The sequence below is a fragment of the Myxine glutinosa genome, chromosome 1 (assembly GCF_964187855.1).
Source record: "Myxine glutinosa chromosome 1, kmMyxGlut1.1, whole genome shotgun sequence".
NCBI classification, from domain to species: Eukaryota; Metazoa; Chordata; class Myxini; order Myxiniformes; family Myxinidae; genus Myxine; species Myxine glutinosa.
In genome coordinates this window covers 104,798,792-104,819,755 of record NC_136261.1, presented here as the reverse complement: position 1 = coordinate 104,819,755, position 20,964 = coordinate 104,798,792, and the positions used below count along the sequence as shown (strand labels likewise).

The 20,964-nt window shown below is 43.0% G+C and overlaps 1 protein-coding gene across 3 annotated transcripts in view; it reads left to right on the top strand.

The window, feature by feature from the left end:
• Positions 1 to 19,655: 19,655 nt before the first annotated feature.
• Positions 19,656 to 20,964, top strand: part of LOC137427126 (uncharacterized) — a 39,151-nt gene continuing 37,842 nt past the window's right edge. Inside the window, exon 1 of one of the 3 annotated variants that reach the window (XM_068116318.2) lies at positions 19,656 to 19,855. The gene's annotated coding sequence lies outside the window, so the exon portion shown is untranslated. Of the gene's footprint in view, positions 19,856 to 19,936; positions 19,961 to 20,964 lie in introns of those variants that run through there. The other 2 variants (XM_068116326.2, XM_068116335.2) reach the window with 2 other exon arrangements.

The following is a 20,964-nucleotide window of genomic DNA, read 5'->3' as shown; positions in this document are numbered from 1 at the left end:
TCCGGAAAACTCAGCTTTGAAGTAGAAGAAGCAGCTGCCCATCGAACCTACATGTGAGCAGCCCCAGAACTGGAAGTTGTTTGCCAAAATATCAACCAAGTTCAGCATGTTATTCCTCTCTCGTCGGTTTGAATGTTGAGTTAGAAAACTTTCCAGTGTCAAGTCTGGGAATTATTGGCCTTCAGCAACTGAGCTCAGTTTCCCCCAGTTGATAGATTTTGATTGGAGTCACTACAGATCACCCTTTCTCCCTGTCCCTGACCTGGAAATTGGAAATTTTCCATGGACATTTTCCTCCTGTTCTGGTGAAATTAATGGCCTTCTGCAACAAAATCCAATTTGCACTGTCTTTTTCTGATCACAGTCCACACCAAACTGTTTCCGTATTATTTATAATAGTTAAGACTTCGACTAATACTCCATTCAATTTACCCTTGGCATATAATAGAGAGCCAATCCTCCCCTGGCATGCTTCCTGTCCTTTCACACTAAATCATATCCATCCGTGGATTTCACACTAAATCATATCCATCCATGGATTTCACACTAAATCATATCCATCCATGGATTTCACACTAAATCATATCCATCCATGGATTTCACACTAAATCATATCCGTCCATGGATTTCACACTAAATCATATCCATCCATGGATTTCACACTAAATCATATCCATCCATGGATTTCACACTAAATCATATCCATCCATGGATTTCACAATAAATCATATCCATCCATGGATTTCGCACTAAATCATATCCATCCATGGATTTCACAATAAATCATATCCGTCCATGGATTTCACACTAAATCATATCCATCCATGCATTTCACACTAAATCATATCCATCCATGGATTTCACACTAAATCATATCCATCCATGGATTTCACACTAAATCATATCCATCCATGGATTTCACACGAAATCATATCCATCCATGGATTTCACACTAAATCATATCCATCCATGGATTTCACAATAAATCATATCCATCCATGGATTTCACACTAAATCATATCCATCCATGGATTTCACACTAAATCATATCCATCCATGGATTTCACACTAAATCATATCCATCCATGGATTTCACACTAAATCATATCCATCCATGGATTTCACACTAAATCATATCCATCCATGGATTTCACACTAAATCATATCCATCCATGGATTTCACACTAAATCATATCCATCCATGGATTTCACACTAAATCATATCCATCCATGGATTTCACACTAAATCATATCCATCAATGGATTTCACACTAAATCATATCCATCCATGGATTTCACACTAAATCATATCCATCCATGGATTTCACACAAAATCAAATCCATCCATGGATTTCACACTAAATCATATCCATCCATGCATTTCACACAAAATCAAATCCATCCATGGATTTCACACTAAATCATATCCATCCATGGATTTCACACTAAATCATATCCATCCATGGATTTCACACTAAATCATATCCATCCATGGATTTCACACTAAATCATATCCATCCATGGATTTCACACTAAATCATATCCATCCATGGATTTCACACTAAATCATATCCATCCATGGATTTCACACTAAATCATATCCATCCATGGATTTCACACTAAATCATATCCATCCATGGATTTCACACTAAATCATATCCATCCATGGATTTCACACTAAATCATATCCATCCATGGATTTCACACAAAATCAAATCCATCCATGGATTTCACACTAAATCATATCCATCCATGGATTTCGCACTAAATCATATCCATCCATGCATTTCACACTTTATCATATCCATCCATGGATTTCACACTTTATCATATCCATCCATGGATTTCACACTTCATCATATCCATCCATGGATTTCGCACTTTATTATATCCATCCATGGATTTCACACTAAATCATATCCATCCATGGATTTCACACTAAATCATATCCATCCATGGATTTCACACTAAATCATATCCATCCATGGATTTCACACTAAATCATATCCATCCATGGATTTCACACTAAATCATATCCATCCATGGATTTCGCACTAAATCATATCCATCCATGGATTTCACACTAAATCATATCCATCCATGGATTTCACACTAAATCATATCCATCCATGGATTTCACACTAAATCATATCCATCCATGGATTTCACACTAAATCATATCCATCCATGGATTTCACACTAAATCATATCCATCCATGGATTTCACACTAAATCATATCCATCCATGGATTTCACCTAAATCATATGCATCCATGGATTTCGCACGAAATCATATCCATCCATGGATTTCGCACGAAATCATATCCATCCATGGATTTCGCACTAAATCATATCCATCCATGGATTTCGCACTAAATCATATCCATCCATGGATTTTATACTAAATCATATCCATCCATGGATTTCACACTAAATCATATCCATCCATTGATTTCACACTAAATCATACGCATCCATGGATTTCACACTAAATCATACGCATCCATGGATTTCACACTAAATCATATCCATCCATGGATTTCACACTAAATCATATCCATCCATGGATTTCACACTAAATCATATCAATCCATGGATTTCACACTAAATCATATCCATCAATGGATTTCACACCAAATCATATCCATCCATGGATTTCACACTAAATCATATCCATCCATGGATTTCACACTAAATCATACCCATCCATGGGTTTCACACTAAATCATATCCATCAATGGATTTCACACAATCATATCCATCCATGGATTTCACACTAAATCATACCCATCCATGGATTTCACGCTAAATCATACCCATCCATGGGTTTCACACTAAATCAAACCCATCCATGGATTTCACACTAAATCATATCCATCCATGGATTTCACACTAAATCATATCCATCCATGGATTTCACACTAAATCATATCCATCCATGGATTTCACACTAAATCATATCCATCCATGGATTTCACACGAAATCATATCCATCCATGGATTTCACACAATCATATCCATCCATGGATTTCACACAGTCATATCCATCCATGGATTTCACACTAAATCATATCCATCCATGGATTTCACACTAAATCAAAGCCATCCAAGGATTTCACACGAAATCATATCCATCCATGGATTTCACACTAAATCATATCCATCCATGGATTTCACAATAAATCATATCCATCCATGGATTTCACATTAAATCATATCCATCCATGGATTTCACACTAAATCATATCCATCCATGGATTTCACACGAAATCATATCCATCCATGGATGTCACACTAAATCATATCCATCCATGGATTTCACACTAAATCATATCCATCCATGGATTTCACACTAAATCATATCCATCCATGGATTTCACACTAAATCAGATCCATCCATGGATTTCACACTAAATCATATCCATCCATGGATTTCGCACTAAATCATATCCATCCATGCATTTCACACTTTATCATATCCATCCATGGATTTCACACTTTATCATATCCATCCATGGATTTCACACTTCATCATATCCATCCATGGATTTCACACTAAATCATATCCATCCATGGATTTCACACTAAATCATACGCATCCATGGATTTCACACAAAATCATACGCATCCATGGATTTCACACTAAATCATATCCATCCATGGATTTCACACTAAATCATATCCATCCATGGATTTCACACTAAATCATATCCATCCATGGATTTCACACGAAATCATATCCATCCATGGATTTCACACTAAATCATATCCATCCATGGATTTCACACGAAATCATATCCATCAATGGATTTCACACTAAATCATATCCATCCATGGATTTCACACTAAATCATATCCATCCATGGATTTCACAGTAAATCATACCCATCCATGGATTTCACACTAAATCATACCCATCCATTGGATTTCACACTAAATCATATCCATCCATGGATTTCACACTAAATCATATCCATCAATGGATTTCACACTAAATCATATCCATCAATGGATTTCACACTAAATCATATCCATCCATGGATTTCACACTAAATCATATCCATCCATGGATTTCACACTAAATCATATCCATCCATGGATTTCACACTAAATCATATCAATCCATGGATTTCACACTAAATCATATCCATCCATGGATTTCACACGAAATCATATCCATCCATGGATTTCACACTAAATCATATCCATCCATGGATTTCACACTAAATCATATCCATCCATGGATTTCGCACTAAATCATATCCATCCATGTTCGGTACAACATTATGTATTTCACTGTCCTCCTCAGCTCATGACTCGATCACCAGAAAGATGTCTGTTTCTAATTCATACATGTGCGACTTCATGTCATCCATTTTGTTCACGAGACTTCTTGCATTAACGAAAATGCGTCTTCATTTATTCAAAGTACATGATTCAACAACCTGTATGTCAGCACACTTATCATTTTTTCCTCTGATTCACATTTGGAATCAACTGGTAGTGACATGGTGGTCACTTCCACAAGAGTTGAAGAAATAACTAAATTTGTCTGATTTATATCGTACTCACTTTGCACTGAAGATCTTGAATTATCTTCTTCTTCGTTCATATGCAGCACAAGTTTGCGGTGTAGCATCATTGGCTGAAGGCACGTCTTTGCCACTGATGCCCTCTGATGGTTAGGGCATGCTTTTGTAATTTGTAATTTGTAATTTGTTATGTATTGCATGGGATGAAACCGGAAGGCGGATATAAAGGAGGCGGGGCATACGGCTTGGCAGAGGAAGCTGGGCCTACGCTGGGCGCTTGTGGTTTTCCCGGCTGCGCAATAAAGGACCGATGGTGCACTCAAACTGCCTTCCCAGCCTGATACATTTCATGGCGACGAAGGTGGGATTCTGGTGAGCGCGTGCAACGCAAGCTGAGCTATTGCAGTTAGCTGTTGACCTACCAACTCGTTATTTCACGGCATACGCTTCTTGATCACCATGTCCTACGGCCGGATTGACGAGTTCAACCCGCGCGAAGGAAGCTGGGAGGCGTACATTGAGCGTCTACAGTATTACTACCAAGCTAACGGCATTGAGGATGATGCCAGGAAGAAAGCAATCCTGATGTCGGTATGCGGCAGCGAGACGTTTACTATTCTGAAGAATCTCGCCATGCCCAGGACCATGATGGATTTAACACACGCCGAGCTTGTGGCAGCTATGAAGGAGCACTGCGAACCTACACCCTCAGTCATTGTGAGTCGATTCAATTTTTACATGTGCCGCCAAACCTCCACGCAGTCCATTTCGGCATTCATAGCTCACCTGAAACACCTTGCCCAGCATTGTCAGTTTGGTGCTACATTCGACGACATGCTAAGGGGCTTGCTCGTAGTGGGAGTGGAGCAGGATCGAATTCGCCGGCGCCTACTTGTAGAACGGACTCTGACATTTTCCAGTGCAAAGGACATTGCTATCGCAATGGAGTGTGCAGACAAAAATGCTGCAGATATTGCACGCTCCATCACTTACCAGCCTCGTGCTGACCTGTCATCTGTCAACCGGGTGGGACAACATCCGACCCAAAAATCCGACGCCAAAACACCTGGAAACTGCTAGGCAGCTGGTGCTGGAAAATGTTTCCGCTGCAATGGGGAGCATTCTCCCACTACGTGCCGTTTCAAGAATGCTGCTTGCAACTACTGCCACAAGGTGGGTCATATCGCCTCTGCGTACTTGTCTCAAATGGAGGGCAAGGAGAGAGGAATGCAAAACCAACCTCCTTGACTCAGAGCCTAACCAAGAAGATGTGACTGATGGAGACAGCCCTAGCCACAGAGTTCAGTCGTATGACCTTCTCCACACAAAGTCTGGCAGACTGTCTACTCCAATACTGGTTATAGTAGATATAGACGGACAGAATGTGGAAATGGAGATAGACACTGGTGCTGCCGTCTCACTCATGAACGAAGCAGCTTTCCGTAACCTGTGGGGGAATTGTCAACAACCCAGCCTCCATTGGTCCCCGATCCAACTCACCACGTATACTGGTGAGTCAATACAAACCTGCGGGTCGTGTGATGTCACAGTAACCTACGGAAACAACACTCACCAATTACAACTCTTGGTCGTCCCTGGGGATGGACCCACACTTCTCGGGCGAAACTGGCTCGATGTTGTCAAACTCAATTGGGGACACATCCACCAACTACAGGCTTCCAAGCCACCAACTGTACTGCAGCACCTCCTCGGGAGATACCCGGACATCTTCAAGGATGAACTCGGGACATTGAAGGGCTTCACTGCCAAGCTCAACGTTGAGAAAGATGTGAAGCCAATTTTCTGCAAAGCACGCCCAGTCCCTCTCGCATTGCAAGAAAAAGTTAGTGCAGAATTAGCCAGACTGGAAAAGTTAGGTATCATTGAGTCAGTTCAGTACTCAAATTGGGCTGCTCCAGTTGTTCCTGTTGTGAAAGCAGACAGGTCGATACGCCTTTGTGGGGATTACAAAATGTCAATCAACAAATTGTCCACCTTGGACAAATATCCCATACCAAGGATCGATGACTTATACACAAAACTGGGCGGAGGACAGTCCTTTACCAAGGTCGACATGAGATCGGCCTACCTACAAGTCGTTCTGGATGAGGATTCCAAAGAATATCTCACCATCAACATGCATCGGGGGCTCTACAGATACAACCACCTGAGTTTTGGTGTCAAATCGGCGCCAGGAATCTACCAACGCTGTATGGACAGCCTGTTCGCTGCTGAACCACACGTTGTTGTTTACCAAGACGACATCCTTTTCACTGGCCGCTCAGAGCTTCATCATCTGGACAACCTCAAACGTGTGCTACGTATTATTTCCGACTCTGGACTACGCCTGCGGAGAGACAGGTGCGAGTTCATGGTTCCGTCGGTGACCTATTTGGGCCATCGTATCGATGCCGAAGGCTTACATCCCACAGAAGTGAAGATCAGAGCAATCAAAGACGTCCCTGCTCCGACAAACATTACTGAACTCAAGGCTTACATTGGCATGCTGCAGTACTACAGCAGGTATACCCCAAACATTGCTACCATGCTGGGCCCACTGTATTGCCTGTTAAAAAAAGGCATCAGCTGGAAATGGGACATTCTGGAGTCAGCAGCCTTCCAGAAGTCAAAAAACATGCTGCGGTCTTCAAATGTGCTAGTTCACTACGACCCAGACAAAGACATGGTCCTGTCGTGTGATGTGAGTCAGTACGGGGTTGGTGCTGTTCTGTCACACATCATGCCAGATCACACAGAGAGACCAATAGCATTCGCATCTCATACACTGTCTCCTGCTGAGAACAACTACAGTCAGTTGGACAAAGAAGGACTCGGCATTGTATTTGGAGTTAAGAAGTTTCACCAGTACGTTTTCGGTCGGCATTTCACGATTTACACGGACCACAAGCCACTGATTAGTTTGTTTGGTCCATCAAAGGCTACCTCAGAGGTCTTACCGCCTCGGATCATACGCTGGTCACTTTCACTCTCGGCTTATGATTACGATATTACGTAAGGACCTGGCTCCACAATTTCAAATGCAGACGCCACGAGTCGCCTACCACTTCTGGACACAGTGTTTGACCCCCTGTACCTGGCAGCGTGATATCTCTGATGGACTTTTTGAATGACAACCCAATTGATGCCAACCAGATACGGACCTACACCAGGTGTGACCCACTTCTTTCCAAGGTCATTCGTGCTACTGGGCATGGGTGGGGCCTTCTACGCGATGCTAACCCTGAATTGAATTCTTACAAGGTCAGGCAAAATGAACTAAGTGTCGAGAATGGCTGCTTGCTGTGGGGATGCCGAGTGGTCATTCCCCTAAACTTGCGCACAAAGATTTTGGACCAGCTTCACGATTGTCATCCAGGCATTGGAAGAATGAAATCGCTGGCACGGAACTATGTCTGGTGGCCTCACCTCGACTCTGACATCGAACAGTGTGTGAAACATTGTTATCCATGCCAAAGCAGTCGAAACGCCCCTGCTAAGGCACCATTACACCCTTGGGAATGGCCCACTGAACCATGGCAGAGGATTCAGCTTGACTGTGCTGGACCCATCGAAGGCTGTATGATCCTTGTTGTTACGGATGCTCACACTAAATGGATCGACGCCTATGTAACACATACAGCAACCTCACACGCTACCATAGAGAGGCTGCGCCAGTGCTTTGCCACTCATGGTTTGCCACGCTTGATAGTCACTGACAATGGAACCTGTTTCTCAAGTTCTGAATTCACTGAATTCACCCGCCTGAATGGTATAATTCACAAGTTTGTGAGCCCACACCATCAAGCTTCAAATGGACTATCTGAAAGCTCTGTGAGTTTTGTCAAGTCTGGTCTAAGTAAGATACCCGGCGGAAGCCTTCAGACCAGACTATCACGTGTGCTTTTCGCTCACCACATCACTCCCCACACAACGACAGGGGTGACACCGGCTGAGCTGCTGATGAAACGACGTTTGCGTACACGACTGGATTGTCTAAGACCAGATGTGGTGTCGGTTGTGTATCAAAATCAGTGGAAACAGAGACTTCACCATGACAAACATGCTGTGCAGCGCTCTATAAAGGTCGGTGACCCGGTGTTTGTGAGAAGCTTTGGTCGCGGAATGGTTTGGTTACCAGGGCAGGTTCACAAAAATGAGGGACCGTTGTCCTACGTTATCAAACTAGAGGACAATCGAGTTGTCCGGAGGCACCTTGATCATGTCCGGTATCGGTCCTGTGATCCTGTCATTTTCACAAATGATATCTCACTACTTCCTGAACCTGTGAACAGCGACATTGTTGCCGCAGATAGTACTGCACCACTCCCTGAGGCTGAACCCCATAACGCTGTTGCAGCACCACCAGTAGAGCCGTGTGGCGGCTTTGCACCACTCCCTGAGGCTGAACCCCATAATGCTGTTGCAGCACCACCAGTGGAGACGTGTGGCGGCTTTGCACCCCGACGATCATCCAGAGTTCGAAAGGTGCCTACTCGCCTTGACTTGTAGCTAATATTCTTGTATGCATTTTGCATTCGATTTTCAATTTCAATTCAATTTTCGCATTCAATTTTGCCTTTGCAATTTCGCAATTTTGTAAGTCTGTATTTGTGTATGCATTGGTATGCTTTTCACTGTTATTTTCACATTGGTATTTTCACTGCTAATGGGAGGGGGGGAGATGTTATGTATTGCATGGGATTAAACCGGAAGGCGGATATAAAGGAGGCGGGGCATACGGCTTGGCAGAGGAAGCTGGGCCTACGCTGGGCGCTTGTGGTTTTCCCGGCTGCGCAATAAACGAGCGATGGTGCACTCAAACTGCTTTCCCAGCCTGATACATTACAAGCATCATTGGCTGAAGGCACTGCTTTGCCACTGATGCCCTCTGATGGTTAGGGCATGAATTTGTAATTTGGCCAGGGTGCTATCTGCTGGCGATAGCTTGCCTTGACTTCGCGGACACCATGAGATCTTTAACGTCCACAAACTAATTACTTCCTTCTTCCTCAAACACCAATACACTACCTCCCTTAGTAGTCGATGGACCAAATGAAATATCTTTCCCACTGAGGTGGCAAATTCTCACTATTTTAGAAAGGTTTATTTATATGGATCACATTTTTGCATGATAGCAATCATAGAGTAGTAGCTTGTTGGCAAAAACCAGTGACTGAAATTGTGCTTATGTGTAACTATACACGCACATGCATGTGAAGCAGGTATTCCTTTCCAAGCTTATTCTGTTAAAATCAATACAGATCCTCAGAATCAAATGGATGATGCAATAAGCTCTACAATATCTTAACCTGAGCCAAATTTCGACATTTCAACTGTGGAATTGAGCTTAGCAGCAGCTCCAACAACTAAAACAAGTGTTTCATTTGCTGAAAAGGTGTCTCCGGGCATCTCTGGACGTCTATGGGTGGTGTATAGTATGACCGGGCAAACGTGATGGTGTTGCCCGGAGGCCCTGCACGGCCACACAAAGTTGATTGGCATAGTTGGTGGCGTCGGGCAATTGCTATTGGCATAGCAATTCTGCTGGGAGACAAGGCGGTGCACAGTGCACAAGCACTGCAGTGGAGCATCCAAGGCCACCTTTTAAAGCAGCTTGCACACCAACCAGGACCACAGGTATCCAGTGCGTGGATTTGTCATGCGATTTCAGGGAAGACTTGAGATGGTGGTGTAAACGCTCCACCATACCATTCGCTGCTGGATGGTAAGCGGTGGTTCACACACAGTCGGTACCCAGGTATTGAGTCAGCTCCCGAAATATAGATCGATCCTCAGTGATGGTTTTTTTTTTGTTTGTTTTTTTTGCATACAAGATCGAGGCTCGTGTAAGAGCTAACATTAATGACAAAAAAAAACGGACACATAAGACAAAATAAAGGGAGCGGGAGACAAGATGGGGAGAGAGGGGGAAGTACACAAGTTCAACATTTGAGAGCAGGGACATCGGGATATCTGTGGGAGGGAGAGGGCTTGGGGGAAGGAGTCATGGGAAAGGGGGGTGGAGTGGGGGAGGAAAAATACACATGGAGTAAAAAAACAACAACACATGGGCACTGCTAGGACTTCCAGGAAAGAAGTTGGTATTTCAAAAAAGTGGATCTGGGGTGAATTAGCGGGGGTAGAAAAGATCAAGGTTTTGGATGGGGGAATATAAGAGATGGTGGTGAACAGCTGTTTTAAAGACCTGGAGGGAGGAGTGGGACTGAATAGGGTGTGGGAGTTTGTTCCAGAGGTGGGAGAAAAGAGGAATGAAAGAGTGAAGGGAGCAGAGAGTCTTGATTTTGGCAGTTTCACCATAAGAGGATTGCTGGCAGATCTTGTGCGACCTGGAGGAATATTTGGGGGACAGAGCCCAGAGAGAGCTGGGGGGGCTAGGCCAGTGAGGAGTCGGTAGAACACAAAAATATGCGATCCAGGTGTTGCATTAAAATTGATGGCCAGTGTGCTGGTAGAAGACAACACCAATACCTCAATGTGTGAGAGAGCGTCGGCCGCCGAGTTCGCGATTCCTTTGATGTCCCGGATGTCGGTGGTGAATTGCAAGATATACAGTCACATGAAAAAGTCAGTACACCCCATGTAAAGTTTTGACTTTTTCAACATATAACAACATACAGCTATTTGATCTTCATTTCAACAATATTGAAAGATAAAGGTGATATAATATAACAAATATCATGAAACATTTACATGTTGTAGTCCATTGTATAATTTAAATAAACATAAATGCAAATTTCGCATGTGGAAAAAGTAAGTACACCCTTGACTCTAATAGGTGGTATTGCCCACTTTGGCAGAAACAACCTCAAGAAGGCCTTTCTTTTAACTGTCTACCAGTCTCTGACATCGACTGGGAGAAATTTTTGCCCACTCCTCCATGCAGCATTCTTTCAGCTATGCGATGTTTGAGGGGTTTCTTGCATGCACAGCTCGTTTCAAATCACCCCACAGCATCTCGATGGGATTTAGATGCGGGCTTTGACTTGGCCATTCCAGAACCCTCCATTTCTTTCTTTTCAGCCATTCCTTGGTGGATTTACTCGTATGTTTAGGGTCATTGTCATGTTGCAAGGTCCACCTTCGGTTGAGCTTCAACTTTCTGACAGATGGCCTCACATTATCCTCAAGCACCCTCTGGTACAATGAAGAATTAATAGTGGATTCTATGATGGTGAGCTGCCCAGGCCGTGATGCAGTAAAGTTGCCCCAAACCATAATATTTCCACCACCATGCTTTACAGTTGGTATCAGGTTCTTGTGGTCAAATGCTGTCTTTGGTTTTCACCAAACATGTCTTCTGGTACTGTGGCCAAATAGCTCTACCTTTGACTCATCTGTCCAGAGCACATTGTTCCAGAAGTGCTGGTCTTTGCCGAGGTGTTCATTGCCAAACTTTAGTCTTGCCCTGATGTTCTTTCTGGACAGCAAAGGTTTCCTCCTGGCACACCTCCCATGTAGATCAAATTTGTGCAGCCTCTTTCTAATGGTAGACTCGTGCACTTTGACACCAACAGTGGCAATAGCTACCTGTAGGTCCCATGATGACATTCTGGGGTTCTTCGAGACTTCTTTCAGCATCTTGCGGTTTGCTCTCGGGCTGAACTTGCTGGGGCGGCCTGGCCTGAACAAGTTGGCAGTTGTTTGGAATCTTCTCCACTTGTCGATGATCTTCCGGACAGTCGAACGATTGATTTCAAATTGTTTGGAGATCTTTTTAAATCCCTTCCCAGACTCGTAGGCATCTATAACCTTCTTTCTGAAGGCCTCGGAGAGCTCTTTTGATCTAGGCATGGTGACGCCGCACACTTAAACAACAAAGAGCAAACCAAATTAAATGTATGAGGTTTAAATAAGACAGGTTCCTCCAAGATTCTCTCTAACGATGTTCTAATCATTTGCACCTGAGCTGGTGCACCTGATTCTAATTTTAGGTATTTGAAGTAGTGATAAATGTCGGGGTGTACTTACTTTTTCCACATGCGAAATTTGCATCTATGTTTATTTAAATTATACAATGGACTACAAAATGTAAATGTTTCATGATATTTGTTATATTATATCACCTTTATCTATCAATATTGTTGAAATGAAGATCAAATAGCTGTATGTTGAAATATGTTGAAAAAGTCAAAACTTTACATGGGGTGTACTTACTTTTTCACGTGACTGTAGGTGAGTTGACAAATTGTGCAAGGACAGTGATAGTCTGAAGGGGTGGATAGAGCGAAAGTGAAATATTGTGGTCAGCCAGGACAGAGAATTGTCTGGCCTCTCAGAAGTGGAGGAAGTGCTTGATGGCAAGATATATAGCAAGTAATTCTCAATCGAAGATGCTGTACTTGTGATCTGTTGCTTTCAGAATTTTAGAGAAGAAGGCCAGTGGATGCTAGTTGGCATCGATGAAGTGGTGAAGGGCCGCATCCACCGAGACCTCAGACACATCTACCATCAGGTTGGTGCCTCTGACTTTGCAGGGAAGACTTGAGTCAGGACAGAGAATTGTCTGGCCTCTCAGAAGTGGAGGAAGCGCTTGATGGCAAGATATATAGCAAGTAATTCTCAATCGAAGACGCTGTGCTTGTGATCTGTTGCTTTCAGAATTTTAGAGAAGAAGACCAGTGGATGCTAGTCGGCATCGATGAAGTGGTGAAGGGCCGCAACCACCGTGACCTCAGACACATCTACCATCAGGCATGTTGGTGCCTCTGACTTTGGATGAATCAGGAGTGAGGCCTTGGCCAATGCATCTTTGATGGTGTCCGAGCTGACGGATGCCTGAGCTGTTAACAGAGGCCGAGGAATTCAACTCCAGAACGGTGAATATGCAATTTGTGGGATCAATGACGATGCCAAAGTGCTGCAACGGGTGAAGATGAGACATTGGTGTTCCTGATGCCGATCCTCAATTGTGCTGGTGATTAGAATATTGTGTATATACACGGAGCAGAAGTGTAAATTCAATGAGCGACGTAAACCCAAATCAAGCTGGAGGAGACGTCCTCCAAAAATAGCAACAGCACTGTTTTTAGTGGCATGTAATGAATATTCCTGTCTATTTTTCCATTCAGCGGTAGACGGCAGCACAATACTCACCTCTGTCCCCATATCGACAAGAACACGAAGTCTGCTAGTACAATCCACGAGGAAGAGAAGGCAACTGACATATACCTGAGGTGAACTCATCGCCATTTGTTGCGGGCCTCTTCATTTCCCTGCAGACGGTACGAGCAAAGTGTTCTACACTGAAGGGCATTAGCACCTTTGGTCAAGTGGGACCAGCATCAATCTGGAGTGTTCATGGAAGGTGAAGGTGAATGGTTGCTCAAGGGATGGCGTTTCCTTTTGTTCTTACAAGAGGTACATGAAGACAGACACAGCTGGCGTTGCACAGCATGGAGCTCCAGGCCAAGCTTCTTCAGGTCCGCCACTTCAGATCCTAGCTGTGCGACGTGCTGTGGTGGTGTCACATGAGCCACGGTCAGTGTAACGGTGTCAATGAGATGATCAAACAGATTCACTGCTGTGGGAAGTGCCATCTTTGCATTAGCTGCAAGTATCATGTGGAAGTGTCATGGTAAACCTTGCAAATACAACTCATGAAGGAGCGACTGTTCGCAGGTAGAATGGCAGTCACCAAGAAGTTGCTGCATGTGACACAGTAGTAGTGTGGGTCTTTGATCTCCAAGATCCTCAGCTGTAAGAAGTTGTTGGAAGCGGCCTTGCTCAGAGGCAGTGGTACGTTTTATGAGTGCGGCCTTCAAAATTGTGTACAGGTTGGTCGATGGAGGTTGTATTTGAAATATCTGTCACCTCCATCGCATACTCTGATGGAAAGGAGCCAACAATGTATTTGAACCACGTCAACTCGGTTGTCATGCCATTGGTGTCAAATTGCACTTTAACTTGTGTAAACCGCAGCTGTGTGTCATTATGCCAGAATGGCAGCAGCTTCATCGAAACCTTTGCCACCAAGCATGGCTGCTTGGTTGTTCCCGGCGACTGGTTGCACGCTTGTAACCCCTTGCTCATATAGATATATGGATTACATCGGGGTCACCAATTTAGCGTGGAAGAGATGACATCAAAGATGTTCGGATTCCGAGTCCGAAGTCCTTTATGCCAAAAACCACAACTGTCCGAAACACTCGTCCTTCTGGCTCACCCAGTACTGGAAATCCCCTGATAAACCAGAGCTCAAGCATATCTACATATAAAATCCTAAAATGGCTCACAAAGATTCTAAAAGAAGCCAAAATACTTGGAAAAGTACCTGAGACAAAGTTGAGTGGTTCACTTCTGTACAACGAAACAGTTGGAGGGAGACACCATATCTGGTTTGGGTGTTTCTAAATACCGATGGAAGGTCATATCTGGGGCTCGTGAATGTACGGTGAGGGTAAGTCTAAAATCAACTTTTTAAATGATAATTTTACTATTAGTCATGTTGGGGGTGCAAGAGGGAAGAGGGGATAGGATGGGGGTTGTGATGGCTGTTATAAATATATTGTTTGAACATTCGGTTCCGGTGCCACAAGAGAAACTAGAAAGAAGACGATGGCGTGATATCGCAAATCCCCATGCTTCCCCCCTAAAGCAAAGTTGAAAGATGGCATAAAATTCCACCAGGAATGACCCAATATCTAATTTTTAGTTTTCCACCCTCCCTCCCTCTCCACCCCCCTCACCCCTGTTTTGACCCTAAGGCCCCACCCCCTTGGGCATGAACCAGGGGTCAAATCCAAGAAATTGTTACATATTTCATGTGTACCCCAATGTTGTTTGCACATACAAAGTTTCATTTAAAATGTTTTAAAATGTCGTAATTGCATTTTTTCTTATTTGACCCCGCTCCAGGGGACGGGGCCAAAATGATACTGCTCTTGCACCTTCTTGCCATGTGGCGATCAGAACGACAAAGTTTGGTGAATTTCTGCCCGTCCGTTTAGGAGGAGGTACCGTGACAGACAGACAGACAGACAGCCAGAACCAAGTGCATGCGAGTGTGTGTCCACGCGCCGTTCACTTTTCTTGACAGGAAATTATAACAACTTCACACCTCATCCACAAATAATTATAGTATTTCTATATTTCCGTGATTCTGATTTGCATTCTGGAACACAAAACCTATGGATAACCGTTTTAAAATTTCCGCTCTTTAGTTTAAATTCTGAAAATCTTGTATTATAAAAGGAGCTGTGTCTGTCTGTCTGTCTGTCGATCTGTTTGTCGCGTGATAACTTGAGAACGGATTCACTGATTTCAATAAATCCAACTATGGTGGATCCAGGGAACTCCTGAGAAGGTTTGTGGTGCAAAAAAAGAAAGAAAATGAAGGAAGGTTTGTTTTTGTGTCTCGCCACACGTGGCGAAACTGTAAACTGCAAACAGTTTGATGTAGCTCAAAACTTCGTGTCATCTGCAAATTTGTAAAGCCGACTTTTACCCCATTGTCCAAATCATTGATGTACATTGTGAATAATAATGGTCCTAGAACTGATTGGGAACCTATATTATTAGCCGGCGAAGCCGGTGTTGTGAATGAACGCGTACGTATTATGTTGAAAACCTGATTATGCCTTGGCTCGAGAATTCCGAAGCGCAGTGGAGGCCGCCATCTTGCGGATGCGGAAGTATGCATAACAAATTTAAAACGTTCATTAGGAGTTTCTTTCACCTGTCATTGTTTGATTCACAATCTTATGCACCTCCAATGTATTATTAAAATACTTTAAGACCAACATCGGCCCGCACGGGCCTGGTTATCTTCAACGAAACGCGTCACCAAACACCGGACCCAATGAGAGTCGAGCATTTGAAAAATATTTCTAAAATGAAATCACTCAATGGTGGCCGCCATCGACCGGATGCGGAAGTTTGCATAAAACAATTGCGAAAGAGTTCAATAGGAGTTTGTTTCACCCGTCGTTCTTTGATTCATAATCTAATGCACCTCTAATTATTAATTAAAATACGTTAAGACCAACCTCGTTATCTTCAACGAAAATCGTCATCAAACACCAGAACCAATGAGATTCGAGCATTTGAAAAAAATATTTTTTTAAAGCTTATTACGCGTTTCGGACGCTGAAAACGGCGTCAAATATTCTAAAATTGACGAAGAATTATTTTTTAGAAATCTCGCGGCCGTAGGGGATAGTTTTTCACGGCCAGAAATACAGTATAAGCGGTTTACATATTTAGTTTAGAAATACGGTTAGTTTTTCACGGCCAGAAATACGGTATAAGCGGTTTACATATTTAGTTTAGAAATACGGATCGTTTTTCACGGCCGAAAATATCCGAAGTTGAGACGGAATTCACCGAATTAATCAAGAAGTAAATTTTATCAATTTTAATCTCATCCAGAATGCAAATTGTGTCACTTTAGGTCTGAATTTTCGAAATTTTGTGAGCCGACCAATCAGCGATCAGCTTAAGTCAGCCAATCAGCGCCCTCGACACAGGACATCTTACCAGGGCGTCGGCTGCGACGCCGGTAACGAGGTTGGTGCAAAACAACCGAATCACGCGTAAGCATATGCTGCTCGAAATAGTTCTCATCATATGCTCAAATTTCCTAAGCGAAATCGTCATTGCTTTGGGCACTGTGAAACGTATCAAGTCACTCGCTTACTGCACAGCGAAAAAGTACGAGCACTTGAACAACGTGTTTTTCGACTCAATTCTGCAAAACGCCATGTCACTCGGTCAAAGCCAAAACGAGGAACAATGTTTCGCCTCCATTCTTCATCGCCACACTGACCTATCAGATGTGGCATGAAGGACGACGTTTATGCTTAACCACGACATAAATGTACCCAAGTCTTGGGTACCCAAGCTAATTCGTGAGAAAGTGTCATGTGACTACTGCTCATTCACCAGGTTACAATCTACACTGTTTCAATTACCAGTTTAAGTCCACACTTTAACTGTACACTGCTAAATTTCTCTAAAGCGTCTAAAGACCTTTGAGTGCTCGCACCAGCACATATGTGTTGTAGAGGATGTTCAAGAGTACTTACAGGTCACTATCAGCGTCTATCACCTTCTTTTCGCGATAAAAAAACAATGTTCTCACGAAACGTAATTGGAAAGTAAACCACTCTGGGCCATTTTCGAAATTTTTCTCTTCTTTAGTGGTAGACCTGAAAAGCCGAATTAGGCTTCAATCCCATGCTCCCATGCTCAGTAGGTTTGTCTGATTTATGATGTTGTCCTGCACCTACCGGTATAAGCGGTTTACATAAAGAAAGAAAGCTCGGTTTGATTAACGACAGTCACACATTGCTGTTGAAACGGCGCTATCGTCTGATCTGTCGGCACTGATCTTACTGCAAGTTAACTTCTTCTGGTGGAGGAAGCCGCAGTGCCCGGAGAGAACCAGTCCTGACAGCAACTGAAGTTAGAAGACGACACACATACTGTGAAAACGTATGTTCAGCCCAGTTAAAATTTCTTAAAATAGGCCTTAAGCTAGCACATCGTATAGTTACTTCCTTAAGCTTCTTGTGACATTTATTGTATGCAGGTATTGGGGAGGACTGTCTGCTCTTCTCTTTTACCAAGTCTTACCAGGTACGGTACCTACTACACCTACTTACTACCAACTACCTAACCTACTGATGGGTAAAATAGTGGCAAGAGGCTTTGGCTTCGCAGGCTCATTGCGGCTTTGCAGTCGGTACTAGTAGCCGGCGAAGCCGGTGTTGTCAATAAACGCGTACGTATTATGTCGAAAACCAGATTATGCTGTATCCCTTGGCTTGAGAATTCTGAAGCGCAATGGAGGCCGCCATCTTGCGGATGCGGAAGTGTTTATAATAAATTGAAAAACGTTCAATAGGAATTTCTTTCACCCGTCGTTGTTTGATTCACAATCTAATGCACCTCTAATTTATAATTAAAATACTTTAAGACCAACCTCGACCCGCACGGGCCTGGTTATCTTCAACGAAAAGCGTCACCAAACACCGGAACCAATGAAATTCGAGCATTTGAAAAAATATTTCTAAAACCAAATCACGCAATGGAGGCCACTATCTTGCGGATGCGGAAGTTTGCATAAAACAATTGTGAAAAAATTCATTAGGGGTTGTTTCACCTGTCATTGTTTGATTCACAATCTAATGCACCTCTAATTTGTAATTAAAATACGTTAAGACCAACCTCGTTATCTTCAACGGAAATCGTCACCATACACCGGAACCAATGAGATTCGAGCATTTGAAAAATATATTTTTAAAGCTTATTACGCGTTTCGGACGCTGAAAACGGCGTCAAATATTCTAAAATTGACGAAGAATTATTTTTTAGAAATCTCGCGGCCGTCGGGAATAGTTTTTCACGGCCGGAAATATCCGAAGTTGAGACGGAATTCATCGAATTAATCAAGAAGTAAATTTTATCAATTTTAATCGCTTCCAGAATGCAAATGGTACCTACTACACCTACTACACCGACGGTACCTACTACAGTACTACACCTACCTACTACCAACTACCTAACCTACTGATGCCATAGTGATGGGTAAAATAGTGGCAAGAGGCTTTGGCTTCGCCGGCTCATTGCGGCTTTGCAGTCGGTACTAGTATTATTACTCACTCAGTTCACTGAAAATGGCCGTGTGAAATCTTTTTATATCAGTGATTAAGAATTGCCCAAATTTTTTTTTAATGACGTTGGCCTTCTTCGTGTGAAAATAACGCGCATGCGCAGTCTAAGCTGTGTTTACCTCCTTTCCTGCACTGGAAATGAGGGCGCGGCGGCGGCGCAGTCATTTTCGTTTTATAGACACCCCCGAATCTCTCAATTCCGTAATTCAATGTTCTTCTTTTTTTTTTTGCTTTGTACAATCCTGTTTATTTATTTCGTTTCTTTCACTACAATTCATGTGATGATTTCCAAAAATAATCGAAATAATACCAGAATGAATCACCATGCTTCCTGAAAGAATCATTACTCGAAGACGGGTTTTTTTTTTTATTAAAGGAAATCAGTATCTGTGGGATTATATAACTTATTTATATATTAATATTTAAACGTAAGACTTTGTATTATAAAAAAAATAAAAAATAACCTGCATCAAATTTACATATCGCTTTTGCCGGAAGTTTATTTGGCCTATTTCCGGACAGTCAAATATCTTGCTGAGCGATAACTTTTTTTTGCCTCTTACGCCATTTAAAGCGTTTTATTGAGCTTTTTTGTTGTTGTAATCTTTCGTTGTTTTTATTATTGTAGTCCTCTATGTAATTCCATCGATTTATTAAGCCGAGCCAACAACGGTTGACAATTTGTTGACGGTAAGGCAAGGGTGATATTTTGATTATTAAACCAATGTGATAAATAAAAGAATGCTTCCTAATTCCGAGTGCGAGTGAACTTCGCCTTTTGCCGTTGCTTATTATGTGCGTATTCTTTACAGCAGGGTATTCTGGCTCGATCTGTGCAATGCAGTTTTTATCATTTATACCTTTGTGATATATATTTTGTGGTTGACACTTGCGATGGAAGTTGCAGTAACCCGGCACACGATTATCATCTCCGGACTGGATTTATCGCTGGAGCTTGCTGCACATTTTGATTTTTAGCTTTGACTAAGCTTTTTATGGAGTTCACCTTAAAATGTGTCGATTCTTGACTTGATAACACACGTCTCAGCCTTAAACGTGGACATAAGCCATAAACATCGTTGTACGCGCATAGCAAAACGCACGTATAAACAGCAATTTACGAATGGAGATAAACAACCGATTAGCGTGTCAAACTACGCCCAAGTCTCCATCATCCAATTTAAATTATGCGCTTGCGTGGAATCAAAACGCCACGGACAGTCGTTGGAGGGGATTCGGCCGATTGCTCATCGTAGGTTGATCCAGGTCATCTTGCTCTAGATTCAGCAGCCAACGAAATGATTCCTTCGAGAGATCCAGCCATCCATCTCTCCTTCGATATTGTCCATTCCTTCTTATACTTTTCCATCCCTCCCTCTACTCAGCCATCCTTCCTTGCACTCATCCATCCTTCCTTGCACTCATCCATCCTTCCTTGCACTTATGCTTCCTTCCCCTCATCCATCCCTTCTTCCACTCCTCCATCCCTTCTTCCACTCCTCCATCCCTTCTTCCACTCCTCCATCCCTTCTTCCACTCCTCCATCCCTTCTTCCACTCCTCCATCCCTTATTCCACTCCTCCATCCCTTCTTCCACTCATCCATCCCATTTTCCACTCATGCATCCCTTCTTCCAATCATCCATCCCTCCTTCGACTCATCCATCCCTCCTTAGACTCATCCATCCCTCCTTCCATTCATCCATCCCTCCTTACTCATCCATCCCTCCTTCCAATCATCCATCCCTCCTTCCAATCATCCATCCCTCCTTCCAATCATCAATCCCTCCTTCCAATCAT